Source organism: Pantherophis guttatus, chromosome 7, assembly GCF_059756535.1.
Source record: "Pantherophis guttatus breed Tessera chromosome 7, ASM5975653v1, whole genome shotgun sequence".
Lineage (NCBI taxonomy): Eukaryota > Metazoa > Chordata > Lepidosauria > Squamata > Colubridae > Pantherophis > Pantherophis guttatus.
This window is the reverse complement of record NC_142069.1, coordinates 4,411,651-4,424,820: the sequence shown is the minus strand read 5'-3', so window position 1 is coordinate 4,424,820 and position 13,170 is coordinate 4,411,651. Positions and strand designations below refer to the sequence as shown.

The window sequence follows — 13,170 nt, the reverse complement described above, 5'->3', positions numbered from 1 at the left end:
CTATATCTATCTATCTATCATCTATCTATCTATCTATCTATCTATCATCTATCTCTCTCTATCTATCTTCCTTCCATCCATCATCTATTTATCTATCTATCTATCTATCTATCTATCTATCTATCTATCATCTATCTATCTATCTATCTATCTATCTATCTATCTATCTATCATCTATCTATCATCTAACTATCATCTATCTATCTATCTATCTATCTATCTATCTATCTATCTATCTATCTATCATCTACCCTGCTTCTCCCAAAATAAGACATCCCCTGATAATAAGCCCAATTGGGCTTTTGAGCGCATGGCAATAAGGCCAAGCGCTTATTTCAGGGTTCAAAAACATATAAGACAGGGTCTTATTTTCAGGGAAACACTGTATTAGATCACCAAAATCACCTAAACCCCAAAGCAGCCGCCGAGATGGGGCGTTGGTCTTACCTGAGACGCACCTTCTCGTTGGGTGGAGACAGCAGCCAGGATGGGTGTGGTCATCTGTTAGGCCGATAGACTGAGCCCATCAAATTTGCTAAGTCCCGCCCTTGTTACCGGGCAAACCCAGCTTTTGGCGAGGACAAGAAGACAGGCTCGGCGTGTGGGACACCAAGAACATGGTAGAGAAAAAGGAGACAGGTAAGAAACCCAAAAAGGGGCCAGACTGGCGAAAGAGAGGGAGGGTCTGGCTGCTGTCTCCACCCAACGAGAAGGTGCGTCTCAGGTAAGACCAACGCCCCTTCTCCATTGTGGGTGGAGACAGCAGCCAGGATGGGACATGCCAAAGATCCACGTCCCTACAGTTGGGTGGGACCAGTCTGGTCCGAAGTACCCCCCCCAGAGACAACTCGTTGTAATACTCTACGACCAAAGGCGGCATCTGCTGAAGCAAATTTGTCAATCTTATAGTGTTGAATGAATGGAGAAGGCGATGTCCATGTAGCCGCTCTGCATATTTCGAGCAATGAGGCCTGAGTAGCCCAGGCTGCCGATGTCGCAGCGCTGCGGGTAGAATGTGCCGTCACTCGAGATGGTCTCAGGAGAGATCGTAACTCGTATGCTTTGGATATCGTCTGCCGGATCCACCGGCCAATGGTCGATGAAGACACCTTGGAACCCAAGGACACTGGTAAGAAAGAGACAAATAGGGCCTCCGCTTTTCGGAAATCCGCCGTCCGCTTAATATAGATCCGTAGGGCCCGTCGGACATCCAAAGAGTGCCACCTTCGTTCAAGTCCGTGGTTTGGATGAGGACAAAAGTTGGGCAGGATAAGTTCCTGCATACGATGGAAGGTGGTATTCACTTTGGGTACAAAGGTTGGGTCCAAGCGGAGAACCACACGGTCGGCATGGAACACACACAGGTCCTCCCGAATTGAAAGAGCGGCTAATTCAGAAATGCGTCGGGCTGAGGTGATTGCAACCAAAAAGGCGACTTTGCACGTCAAAAGGCGAAGGCTCGTCGTGCGTAAAGGCTCGTATGGAGCTGACGTAAGGGAATTTAGAACGACCGAAAGGTCCCAAGTTGGATATCTGTGCAACACAGGAGGGGAAAGGTTTGTAGCCCCTCGCAGAAATCGGCGGATTAAAGGGTGTTGTGACAAAGACGATAAAGACCCAACAGTAAGGACCGATGAAATTGCCGCCACTTGTCTCCGCAATGTGTTGGGGGACAGTCCTTTGTGAAGACCTTCTGTTAAGAAGACAAGAATATTTACGATGGAAGCCTGGAGAGGGCAAACCCCTGCCTGATCACACCAGGCACAGAATGACTTCCAAGTGGCCGAATAAATCCGGTCCGTGGACGGCCTTCGCGACGCTTGAATAATGGAAATCACGTCTGCAGGAACGTTGACCTTCCCAAGCGCATGCCGCTCAATCGCCAAGCGGTCAGACGGAGCCACTGCAGGTCTGGATGCGTTAAGGTCCCTTGGGTTAGAGCGTCCTGCGGTTGAGGCAGTTGCCAAGGTTGGTCTATCGACAAAGACACGAGGTCCGCAAACCAAGGTCTGCGTGGCCAATGTGGAGCCACCAGAATGACCTCCGCCTGTTCCATCAACAACTTGCGAACTACCCGGGGAAGCAGAGAAACTGGAGGAAAGGCGTATAGGAGCCCTGGGGGCCACGGGCAGCGGAGAGCATCGACGGCCTCTGCCTGAGCCGACGGGAATCGTGAGATGAACCGCGGTAGCTGAGCATTGACCGACGAGGCAAAAAGGTCGATCACCGGCATCCCGAAATGCATCGTGATCTGATGGAAGAGCCGAGGACTGAGACGCCACTCCGCATGGTCCAGCCGCTGACGGCTGAGCCAGTCGGCTTGCAGATTGGTGACACCGGAGATGTGTTCTGCCCGCAACGAAGCCAGATGGATTTCCGACCAGAGACCCAACCGTAATGCTTCCGACATCAGAGAGAGAGACCGAGTGCCTCCCTGACGGTTGACATGGGCCTTTGCGGTGATATTGTCCGTGAGGACCAGAACGTGGGAGTTGGAGACAAGATGATGAAAGGCCCGAAGTGCCAGGTAGACCGCACGTAGTTCCAACCAGTTGATGGAGCGATGGGATTCGACGGCAGTCCAGACACCTTGAGCCAGGTGGCCCCGACAATGAGCACCCCAGCCCTGGAGACTGGCGTCCGTTGTCACCACCAATCTCTGCGGATCAAAGAAAAAACAACCTCGAGAAAGTGCCGGAGACCGCCACCACCGTAAGGACCTAATTACCTTCCTAGGGACAGAAACCTTCACGGGAGAGGTACCTCTACCCGCTTTCTGCAGAGGCAACAGGAACCACTGAAGTTCCCTCGAGTGCAACTGGGCCCAAGGAACTATTGAAATGGCCGAAATCATCTTGCCCAGGAGTTGTGACAGAATCAAGGGAGAGGAGGATGCAGCTCGTTCAACTCTGGAGACAAGGGATCTTAAACTCTCCTGTCTCTCGCGCGAAAGGAAAACTCTCCCCTCAACGGAATCTATCAGGGCCCCCAAGTGAACCAGATTAGTAGAAGGAACTAACTGGCTTTTCTCCAAATTAACTGAAAAACCATGGGCAGCGAGGGCATGGAGGGTGAATTGGAGATCGGAGGCAGCTTGTTGGGGAGTAGAAGACAAAATCAGAATATCGTCTAGATAGCATTGCAGACGAATAGACTTAGCCCTAAGGGAAGCTGCCAGGGCAGCTAGTACCTTGGTAAAGGTACGGGGAGCCGAGGAAAGGCCAAAGGGCATGGCCCGATACTGAAAATGGCGCCCCCCGTAACAGAACCGAAAAAACTTCCTGTGGGAGGGACGGATGGGGATGTGGAGGTAGGCCTCAGTGAGGTCTATAGAAGAGAGGAGATCGCCCCTCCTGACACCGTCTAGGATAGATTTTAGGGAGTGCATTTTAAACTTCCGGTATAAGACATACCGGTTGAGACGCTTAAGGTCCAGAATGGGTCTCCACCCCCCCGAGGACTTGGGAACGAGGAAGACACGGGAGTAAAATCCCGTGCCGCATTCACTCACGGGCACCGGCTGAATAGCCCTGATAGAAAGAAGGTGCTTAACCGCCGAATCCATAAGGGATCGTTTCTGGAAGTCATTAGAAAGCGGACAGCGTACAAAGGACCTCGGAGGAGGGGAAAGGAATTCAATGGCCAACCCAGATCTTAAGGTGGCCAGGACCCATTTATCCGATGTGGAGCCCTCCCAAACAGGGGCGAAGAGAGCCAATCTGCCCCCTATGGGAGGGTCCGGGATGCACTTAGCGACGGCGACCGGAGAAACGACCTCCTCCCCCTCGAAAGGGCCGTTTGGTCGCAAAGGTCCTACCTCTGGAAGGTCTGTCTTGACCGCCCCGTTGTCTAGGTTGGAAATTCCCCTGTGACCTAGGAAGGGAAGGGGAGAAAGAAGAGCCGTCATACGGGCGAGATTGGGGGCGAGGAGTGTAAGGGCGGAACCTGGAATCCCCCCTGCGAAAGACAACCGGCAGGAATTTCTTCTTGTCCTTTGTCTCGGAAAGGAAGGGGTCCAAAGAATCCCCGAAAAGCTTGGAACCCGCGAAAGGAACAGACGCCAGGCGCCATTTATGCCTGGCGTCGGCCTGCCAATGGCGCAACCAAACTAATCGACGTGCAGTAACCGAAGACGCTAGAGACTTGGCCGCAAAACGAGCGGCGTTCAAAGTAGCGTCTGCCGAAAACTGTGTGGCAGCAATAATCTTGTGTAAATCCTGTCGTATTCGCACGTCCTCCATAGGTAACGAGTCTTGTAAATGTTGAAGCCATAAGAGAGTCGTCCGATTAAAAAAGGAGGCCGTAGAAGCTGCTCGGATGGCCCATGAAGCACCTTGGTGAGCTCGTTGAAGTACGTGTTCTGCCCGGCGCTCCTCCGGACGAAGGCCTTCCTCGGGGTCACCGGGAACCGCTGAGTGAGGTAAGAGGGCCGCCACGGGAGCGTCCACAGACGGGACCTGAAGAAGGGAATCTAGATCCGGAGCGATACTGAAGTTTCGTCGATCCGCAGCCGTAGGCGTTGGAGCAGAGCCCGGTGAAGACCATTGCTTCTTGATAACATCGAGAAACAAAGGAGGAGTAGAAATGGTATCCACGGTCCTAGCTGGTTCAGCGAAGAGAGGGCTTAAATGCCCCCTAGATGCAGAATCCGAAGCCGGTAGCGGCGAAGGGGAGCTAAGCTGCGCCGTAGCAATGGCCTTATGCAGCAGGGATTTGAACAAGGCCTGGGGAAAAATACCCGTAAAGGCGGGTTGTTCAGGAGGCAGGTCATCATCCTCCGAGAGCTCCAGGTCATGAGGGTCATCAGCCGCCTGCGAGGGAGATCTGCTGGCCATAGAAGACACGGGTGAGTCAGGGGCGTCGATGGACAAAGCATCATCCAGATCCCCATCCCCTCGAGAATGGGAGACTACGGAACGCACCGAAGCCGGTCTGCCGGCGGACTGAAAATGTGAGGCCAACGACTGTTGGACTGCTGCGGCGATCATCTGTTGTATCTGTTCCGTGGATGGGAAGGTGTGATGTTGTGTCCCAGTTGGAACGGCCTCACTAGCAGGTTGAACTGGGGATGTTTCCGGAGGAGGAACAGAGGTCGTAGGTGCAGCCGAGCCCCACAGATCCGTCGCTGCAGTAACCGCAGGGCAGTCCTGAAGGGAAAGACGATCCCCTTGAGATGCAGAATCAGCATCCATAGGGGGTTGGGTTGAGGTCGAAGGAGCCTCCTTGCCCATTGACTGAGCGCCGCTGGCCTTGGCGCAAATTTTCTTCAGGACCCTGTCCCTGCGAGCCTCCGCACGGGAAGGCAGCAATTGAGAGGGTGTCTTGCTGATCGGCTGAGAAAGGCCAGAAGGGCCTAGTCTGGAAGAAGATCCAGAGGGGACTTCTTTAGTAGCAGGAGAGCCTCCATGATGATGATGATGACTATCAGAGCTCCTGGCCTTGTGACAGTGCTTGGATTTATGGGAAGCTTTAGGCATGATGACAGTGAGGGAAAAACTGTCAGTAGTTGACCCAAACTAGGCACAAGGTGGCACCAACAGTGAATGAGGCTCAGCACCCGTTATCACAAAAGGGAGCGCAGACACTCCACATATAATGGAGGAACAAGGCAGGCGGGGGGGGGAGGGGGGGCGCGAGACCCCACGCAAGAGAGTTCCCTTAGCCCAGGCACAAGCAGTCCAGAAACCAAATGGAGGATTAGAAGGGAGAGGGGGGGGGCGCAAAGCTCCACCAGCAAGGAATACTCCCTTTAGGTCAGTAAGGGCCCCTATGCCGCAGGGAATGGCGCGCAGCTCCGTTTAGGACCTCAACCAACTTTCGCGCCAAAAAACCTTTCCAGCCGCTCGAGCAGCGCTGTGGGGAGAGGCGCCTAAGCCGATGGGCTCCACCAGCTGATTTGCGCCGTTAGGAGGGACTGCGCTGTAGGATCGGCCACTAAGGGCAGCAGTGGTCACAGGGAAGGTCTGTGAGCTTCCCTCAACGCCGTTGGGAGAGTTAAACTCCACGAAGCAGCCGAAAGTGCTGACAATGAGGCAAACGGCGAACAGGAAAAAAAAAAAAAAAAAAAAAACGGAGCTTTTTTAAAAACCAAAATGGCCGCCGGGAGGTTTGAAAAGGGGGCGCGAAGCTCCACAGACCCTAGGAATGCCCCTAAGCCCCGAAACGGCCAGCTGTGGCGGTAAAAGGGGAGCGCAATCACTCCACAATGCCCCAGGGGTCCCCCCAACGCAAGGGAAGGGGCACAGAGGAGTCTCCCCCCCCCCCAAGTAGTCAGCAAAGCCAGTTACTGAGGGAATTGCTTACTGCCAAGTTGAAATCGAAGTCCAAAGAATATCCAATAAACAGTCCAAGTCAAACCAGAAAGGTAGTTAGGAAAAGCTGAGAAAGCAGTCAGGAAAGGAGAAATTGATCAAGAGGATCAGTCCCACACGCCTGTCTAGGCTGACAGACTGAGCCAAAAGCTGGGTTTGCCCGGTAACAAGGGCGGGACTTAGCAAATTTGATGGGCTCAGTCTATCGGCCTAACAGATGACCACACCCATCCTGGCTGCTGTCTCCACCCACAATGGAGAACTTCTCCTCCCAAACCTGATTGCGTGGCTGTAAAAGTGTGTTGACATTTCTGTTCATTACAACAAACCTCGGAGCTCAGAATTCTTGCGGTGTAACAAGCTGTGGGCGGTAGAATTCGGCTTGATCTCCCAACGCAAAACAAACACCAGATCCTTGCATAAAGTCGGCCCATAATTGCTGCATCTTGAGTTTTCAACACACACACACACACACACACACACACACACACACAAAAGGAAAGGCTATCTTGGAAGCGTCAATGTTTCTCCCCCTTGTTCCAAAAGAGACGCCAGTACAGGGGGTCCTTGACTCACAATCAAAACTGAGCCCAAATTTTTTGGGTTGCTAAGTGAGACCGTTGTTAAGTGAGCGTTGTCCCAATTTTATGACCCTTTTGGCACAGTTGTTAAGTGAATCACTGCAGTTGTTATGTTAGTAACACGGTTGTTAAGACAAAAGGGGATCACATGACCCCATGACACTGTAACCATCACAATTTCCAAGCACGACCTACAACCTGTGCTTGTGCACATCTGTCATTTGCCTCCAGCTGCGCGGCCCAGTTCCTAACCAGTCACAGACCAGTAAAGATCCGTGGCCTGGGAATTGGGGACATCTTGGTTTAGTGAATTCTGTGAACACAGTCCATTTAGTTAGTTTACAGCTTTAGGGGGTGGTGTGAAGCCAGAAAATTATTTAATTCACTAATCAAGTTAACCATGTTATATGAACGGACAAAGTTGCAAGGTCCTTGGTGCTCTCTGAGCTTGGTTTGTTTTGTTGCAGACATTTCATGACCCGTTTAGGTAACATCATCAGTGCTAGAAGAGAGTCGGGTCTGTGGAGAGGAGGAGGAGGAGGAGGAGGAGGAGGAGGAGGGGGAGGAGACCGACTGTGGGGTACTTGGTGTTCTCTGACCGTTCTTTCCTTACAGATGTTTTATGACCCAACTAGGTAATATCATCAATGCTCGAAGGGAGTGGGGTCTGTGGAATGGTGCTGGAGGAGGAGGAGGAGGAGGAAGAGGAGGAGGAGGAGGAGGAGAAGGAGGAGGAGGAGGAGGAGGAGGAGGAGGAGGAGGAGGAGGAGGAGGAGGAGGAGGAGGAGGAGGAGGAGGAAAAGAAGCAGGAGGTGGACGAGGAAATGGTGTTGGTGGTGATGATAGAGGAGGAACAGGAAGATGCCTACTGTAGTTATATTGGAGGTGGTGACTCTCTGAGAGCTGCATGCAACGAAATTTCATTTTAATGTATGCCGATTAGTGTACAATCAAAGCGACAACAAAGTTATTATTCTATTCTATTCTATATTATTCTATTCTAACTGTGGTGTCCTTGGTGCTCTCTGAGCTTGGTTGTTTCCTTCCAGACTTCTCTTGACCCAACTAGATAGCATCATCAGTGTTTGAAGGGAGTGGGGTTTTTTTTTTAAATTTTTTAAATTTTTTTTAAAAAAAATTTTATATGCCGCCCTTCTCCGGAGACTCAGGGCGGCTTACAATGAATAAGCAATAGCCTTCCTACTTTTGTATATTTATACAAAGTCAGCTTATTGCCCCCACAAACCGGGTCCTCACTTTACCCACCTTAGAAAGGATGGAAGGCTGAGTCGACCTTGAGCCTGGTGAGAATTGAACTCGCAGTAATTGCAGGCAGCTGGATGTTAAATGCTGCCTTAGTAGGAGGCATTAGCCTCCTACGCCACTCAGGCTCCTTTACCCCTGTCAGTGTTGGTTGGGAGTGTTCTTAGCGGTTCCTTCGTTAGGCTGTTGTTTACTGTTTCATTGTTTGTCTGAATTGATAGTTCCTTGATTGGAGTATTGTCTACTGCTTGGTTGCTGGTCCAGCGTTAATCTTGATGTTAATTTCTGCTTATCTGGGTGTTGATTGCTAATCAGAAGGCGTTGTGGCCCTTTAGCTTATGATTGTCTCTTTTTGAATGGTATGTAGATATTGTTTATCTCTATGTACCGGTTGATGGCTAATGCAATAGATGTGTCCTGCAAGCCTAATGTGGAGGCCTCTCTTTTCCGGCTGACGTTTGAAATTACGGCATTGGCTTCGTATTTTTATCTCCTTCCTTGGCTCTCTTTATAAAAGCCACCTAAATTCCTGCTGCTAAATTATAAATCCATTTCCCATACTATAAAGAGGCATTTATAAGGCCCCACTGACTGATGAGGCTGTGAGATCATCTTATTTTCCTCTTCTGGGGTTTTTTTTTTCTCTTCTGCGTAATTTGATTTATATTATGACTGTATTTTATAGACCCTGCATTTTAAGTGTTTTAAATAGTTCATCTGCAGGTTACTCAGATAATCCACTGAGCAAGCAGCAGCTATAAAGCACGATTTTATTTTGCTATGATGTGTTTTTTTTTTTTAATTTCTCTCCTGAATCTACAGGGTATTGTGGAAACTGGATGACTCCCATTCTGGAATGGAATGGAGTGGAGTGGAGTGGAGTGGAATGGAATAGAATAGAATAGAATAGAATAGAATAGAATAGAATAGAATAGAATAGAATAGAATAGAATAGAATAGAATAGAATAGAACAGAACAGAATAGGAATAGGAATAGGAATAGGAATAAGGATAGGATAGGAATGGAATGGAATGGAATGGAATGGAATGGAATGGAATGGAATGGAATGGGAATGGGAATAAGGATAGGATAGGATAGGATAGGATAGGATAGGATAGGATAGGATAGGATAGGATAGGAGTGGAGTGGAGTGGAGTGGAGTGGAGTGGAGTGGAATGGAATGGAATGGAATAGAATAGAATAGAATAGAATAGAATAGAATAGAATAGAATAGAATAGAATAGAATAGAATAGAATAGTTTATTGGTCAAGTGTGATTGGACATACAAGGAATTTCTCTTTGGTGTATATACTCTCAGTGTACATAGGAGGATAAAATACATTCATCAAGAATAAAAAGATACAACATTTACTGATAGTCCAGGTTACCAATAAGCTATCAAATCGTACTAGGAAACAAATACAAACAATATAAATTGGAAGATACAAGCAACAGGGTTATAGTCATAAGTGGGAAGAAATAGATACTAAGAAGGAAGAAAGAAAAGAATAATAGTAATACAGTCTTAGTAAATTATTTGACAGTGTTGTGGGAATTAGTTGTTAAGCAGAGTGATGGCGTTTGGGGAAAAAACTGTCCTTGTGTCTAGTTGTTCTGGTGTGCAGTGCTCTATAGCGTCGTTTTGAGGGTAGGGGTTGAAACAGTTGATGTCCAGGATGTGAGGGGTCTGTAGATATTTTCCCAGCCCTCTTTTTGACTCGTGCAGTAGACAGGTCCTCCATGGAAGGCAGGCTGGTAGCCATTGTTTTTTCTGCCGTTCTAATGATCCTCTGAAGTTTGTGTCTGTCTTGTTGGGTTGCAGAGCCAAACCAGACAGTTATAGAGGAGCAGATGACAGACTCAACAATTCCTCTGTAGAACTGGATCAGCAGCTGTTTGGGCAGTTTGTATCATGAAAAAGCAAGAATTCGCTCATTTTTATGCACCGTTCCTGATTTTGTTGCCAAAGATGACAACAAACATCACAGAGTTTCTTCTCCAAACTTCCAAATAAACTTTACAGGGAGTCCTCGATTTATAACCGCTCATTTAGTGACCGTTTGAAGTTACAGTGGCACTGAAAAAAGTGACTTATGACCGTTGCGGCATTCCCCATGATCCCGGGATCAAAATTCAGACGCTCGACAACTGAGTCATATTTATGACGTTTGCAATGTCCCGGGGCCATGTCAGACTCCCATATTATGAAAAGACCAAAAAAAGTTAAGAATTAACACGTACACAACCCACTCTTTCATCTGCATCTCGTGATACAACTTTCCCTAACACAAACTCTATTTACAGAGTTTCTGAGCTTCTGAAACGCGTTTGCAAAACTCAGGAGAACTGCCGGGTAATTACATTCATTAGATCGGTTTATACAAAATGCATCCTAAACCAAGTTCTCCTCCAAAATTTGGCAGGCGGAATCCGGAAACTGAGGCTGGCACCAACGATGGGGGAAGCCGATACCTTAGGCAAAATGCCACGCAGACACTCCAAACCACAGAGGCAGTCGTTTTCTGCCATCCAGCCTTACCGCTCAATAATTCTCTTTTCACTAACAGCCGTTTCTTCCTGGACTCGCCTCTGAAGTTAAAGGAAGAGTTTTGAGATATTCCAGTAGTCCTTGATTTATGACCCTTTGTTTAGTGGCCATTTGAAGTTACAATGGCACTGAAAACAGTGACTTATGATACATTTTCAATTGTGGTCATAAGTTGAGGACTACCTGTATGGGGGAGATGAGAGACAGAGGGGGGGGAGGGAGGGAGAGAGGGGGAGGGGGAGGGAGGGATAATAGATTGGGGATATGGTAGGTAGGTAGGTAGGTAGATAGATAGATAAGATAGATAGATAGATAGATAGACAGACAGACAGACAGACAGACAGACAAATGTAGACAGACAGATGATGATGGATGGATGGATGGATGGATGGATGGATGGATGGATGGATGGATGGATGGATGGATGGATGGAGCATGAATGTATATTATAGATGGATAGATAGATAGATAGATAGATAGATAGATAGATAGATAGATAGATAGATATAGATATTGGATGAATGGATGGATGGATGGATGGATGGATGGATGGACGGACGGATGGACAGCAAAGCTAGCTGGGGAATTCTGGGAGCTGAAGTCCACATGTCCTTACGATTTTAAGATTGAGAAACACTGCAATAATTTACTCCTGAGTAGCTACCACCACTCAGATATCTATAGATAGGATAAATAAATAGATGGATGGTAACTAGATGATAGCTAGCTAGCTAGCTAGCTAGACAGACAGACAGATAATGGATGGATAGATATTTAGACAGACAAAAAGACAGATAGATATAGATAGATACAGATAGATAGATAGATAGATAGATAGATAGATAGATAGATAGATGATAGACAGATAGATGATAGATAGATAGATAGATAGATAGATAGATAGATAGATAGATATATTCTTTTTCCCTATCCCTCTCTCGCTTCCCATCTCCTTCATTAGCAACACTTTGCAAGCAATCTGTTGATTCATCATATTAGAATTGCAAACAAAATGCTCTAATTTTCTTCCAGGCTCTTCATTTTGAATTCCGCATTGATTTCGGCATGCCTGGCCCACTTGAATGGCACTCCACATTGATTTCAACCCTTTTAGCGGTTCCTCTTTCAGGCTCCCGAGCCCGCCAGCCCCTTGACAAAGACACGAAAATTGGCAACACGCTGGAAAAGACCTCCATAGAATTCTGAGTTTCCTTGCGCCCAAGGCCGGCCTCGCCATGCCGAGTCTTAATTTTCGAACATATGAATAAATAGCAAAAGAGAGTGACTCTGAACATGCACAGAGGTCTGTTGGTGACTCATCAGAACTAGATCCACTCCTATACAGGTAGTCCTCGACTTACAGCCACAACAGAGCCCAAAATTTCTGTTGTTAAGCAAGACAGTTGTTAAGTGAATTCCCCCCCCATTTTATGACCTTTCTTGCCACAGTTGTTAAGTGAATCACTGTAGTTGTTAAGTTAGTAACACGGTTGTTCCGTGAATCTGGCTTCCCCATTGACTTTGCTTGGCAGACGGTCGCAAAAGGGGATCACATGACCCCGTCATAAATATGAGTCAGTTGCCAAGCATCCAAATATGAATCACGTGACTATGAAGATGCTGCAACGGTCACAGCTGTGAAAAATGTTCATAAATTGCTTTTTTTCAGTGCGGTTGTAACTTTACACAGTCACTCAATGAACTGTTGTAAGTCGAGGACTATTTGTACAGGAGTGGCCAAAATTGTGGAAACCTTTTGGGAAAAGTGTATTTTCTAAAACTAGCTAATAACACCCCTTTTCTTTTTTTGGAGTAGTAACATAAAATTGTATATCAGTGGAAAGATCATTGAATCAAGAATGTAATGCAATAACTTTTATGAAGGATTTGCTGTTAGAATAGCAGTGACAGTATAAAGAAGAAAAGGGAAACACGTAGAAAAAAATGAGATATACAAAAATGATCACCATAGAAAAAAGGAGATATGCAAAAATTATCACCATGTCAGTTAATACTTCGTTGGGTAACCTTTAGCATGAATGACGGCCTTACGACGTCTTCCCATGGAGTGAGCCAAGTCTTTGAGTTCTGCAGCTGTTCTAATATGAAACCAAGATTGAATGATGGCTTCTGTTAACTGGGTTTTATTGCTGGGTCGCTTCTGACTAACCAATTTCTTTAGTCGGCTCGATAGATTTTTCAATTGGGTGACGATCTGGGCTATTCCCAGGCCATTCCAGCAGTGGATTAGGATTATCTTGAAACTCCAAAGAAAAAGTGGCTAAGACGCTGAGCTTGTCGATCAGGAAGATCGGCAGTTCGGCGGTTCGAATCCCTAGTACAGGTCTCCTGTGTGAGCAGGGGGTTGGACTAGATCCTTCCAACTCTGTTACTGTTAAATTCAACCTCAAAAATACACTTTTCCCAAAAGGTTTCCGCAATTTTGGCCACTACTGTATAGAGGA

General features: G+C 47.5%; 1 protein-coding gene and 1 pseudogene across 2 annotated transcripts in view; both read right to left on the bottom strand.

Annotated features, from left to right (window-relative positions):
- LOC148112749 (uncharacterized) overlaps positions 1 to 619 on the bottom strand; it is an 83,505-nt pseudogene extending 82,886 nt beyond the window's left edge.
- The window catches only part of PLXNA4 (plexin A4), a 525,881-nt gene that overhangs the window by 391,415 nt on the left and 121,296 nt on the right, over positions 1 to 13,170 (bottom strand). The gene's annotated exons all lie outside the window — the stretch shown is intronic.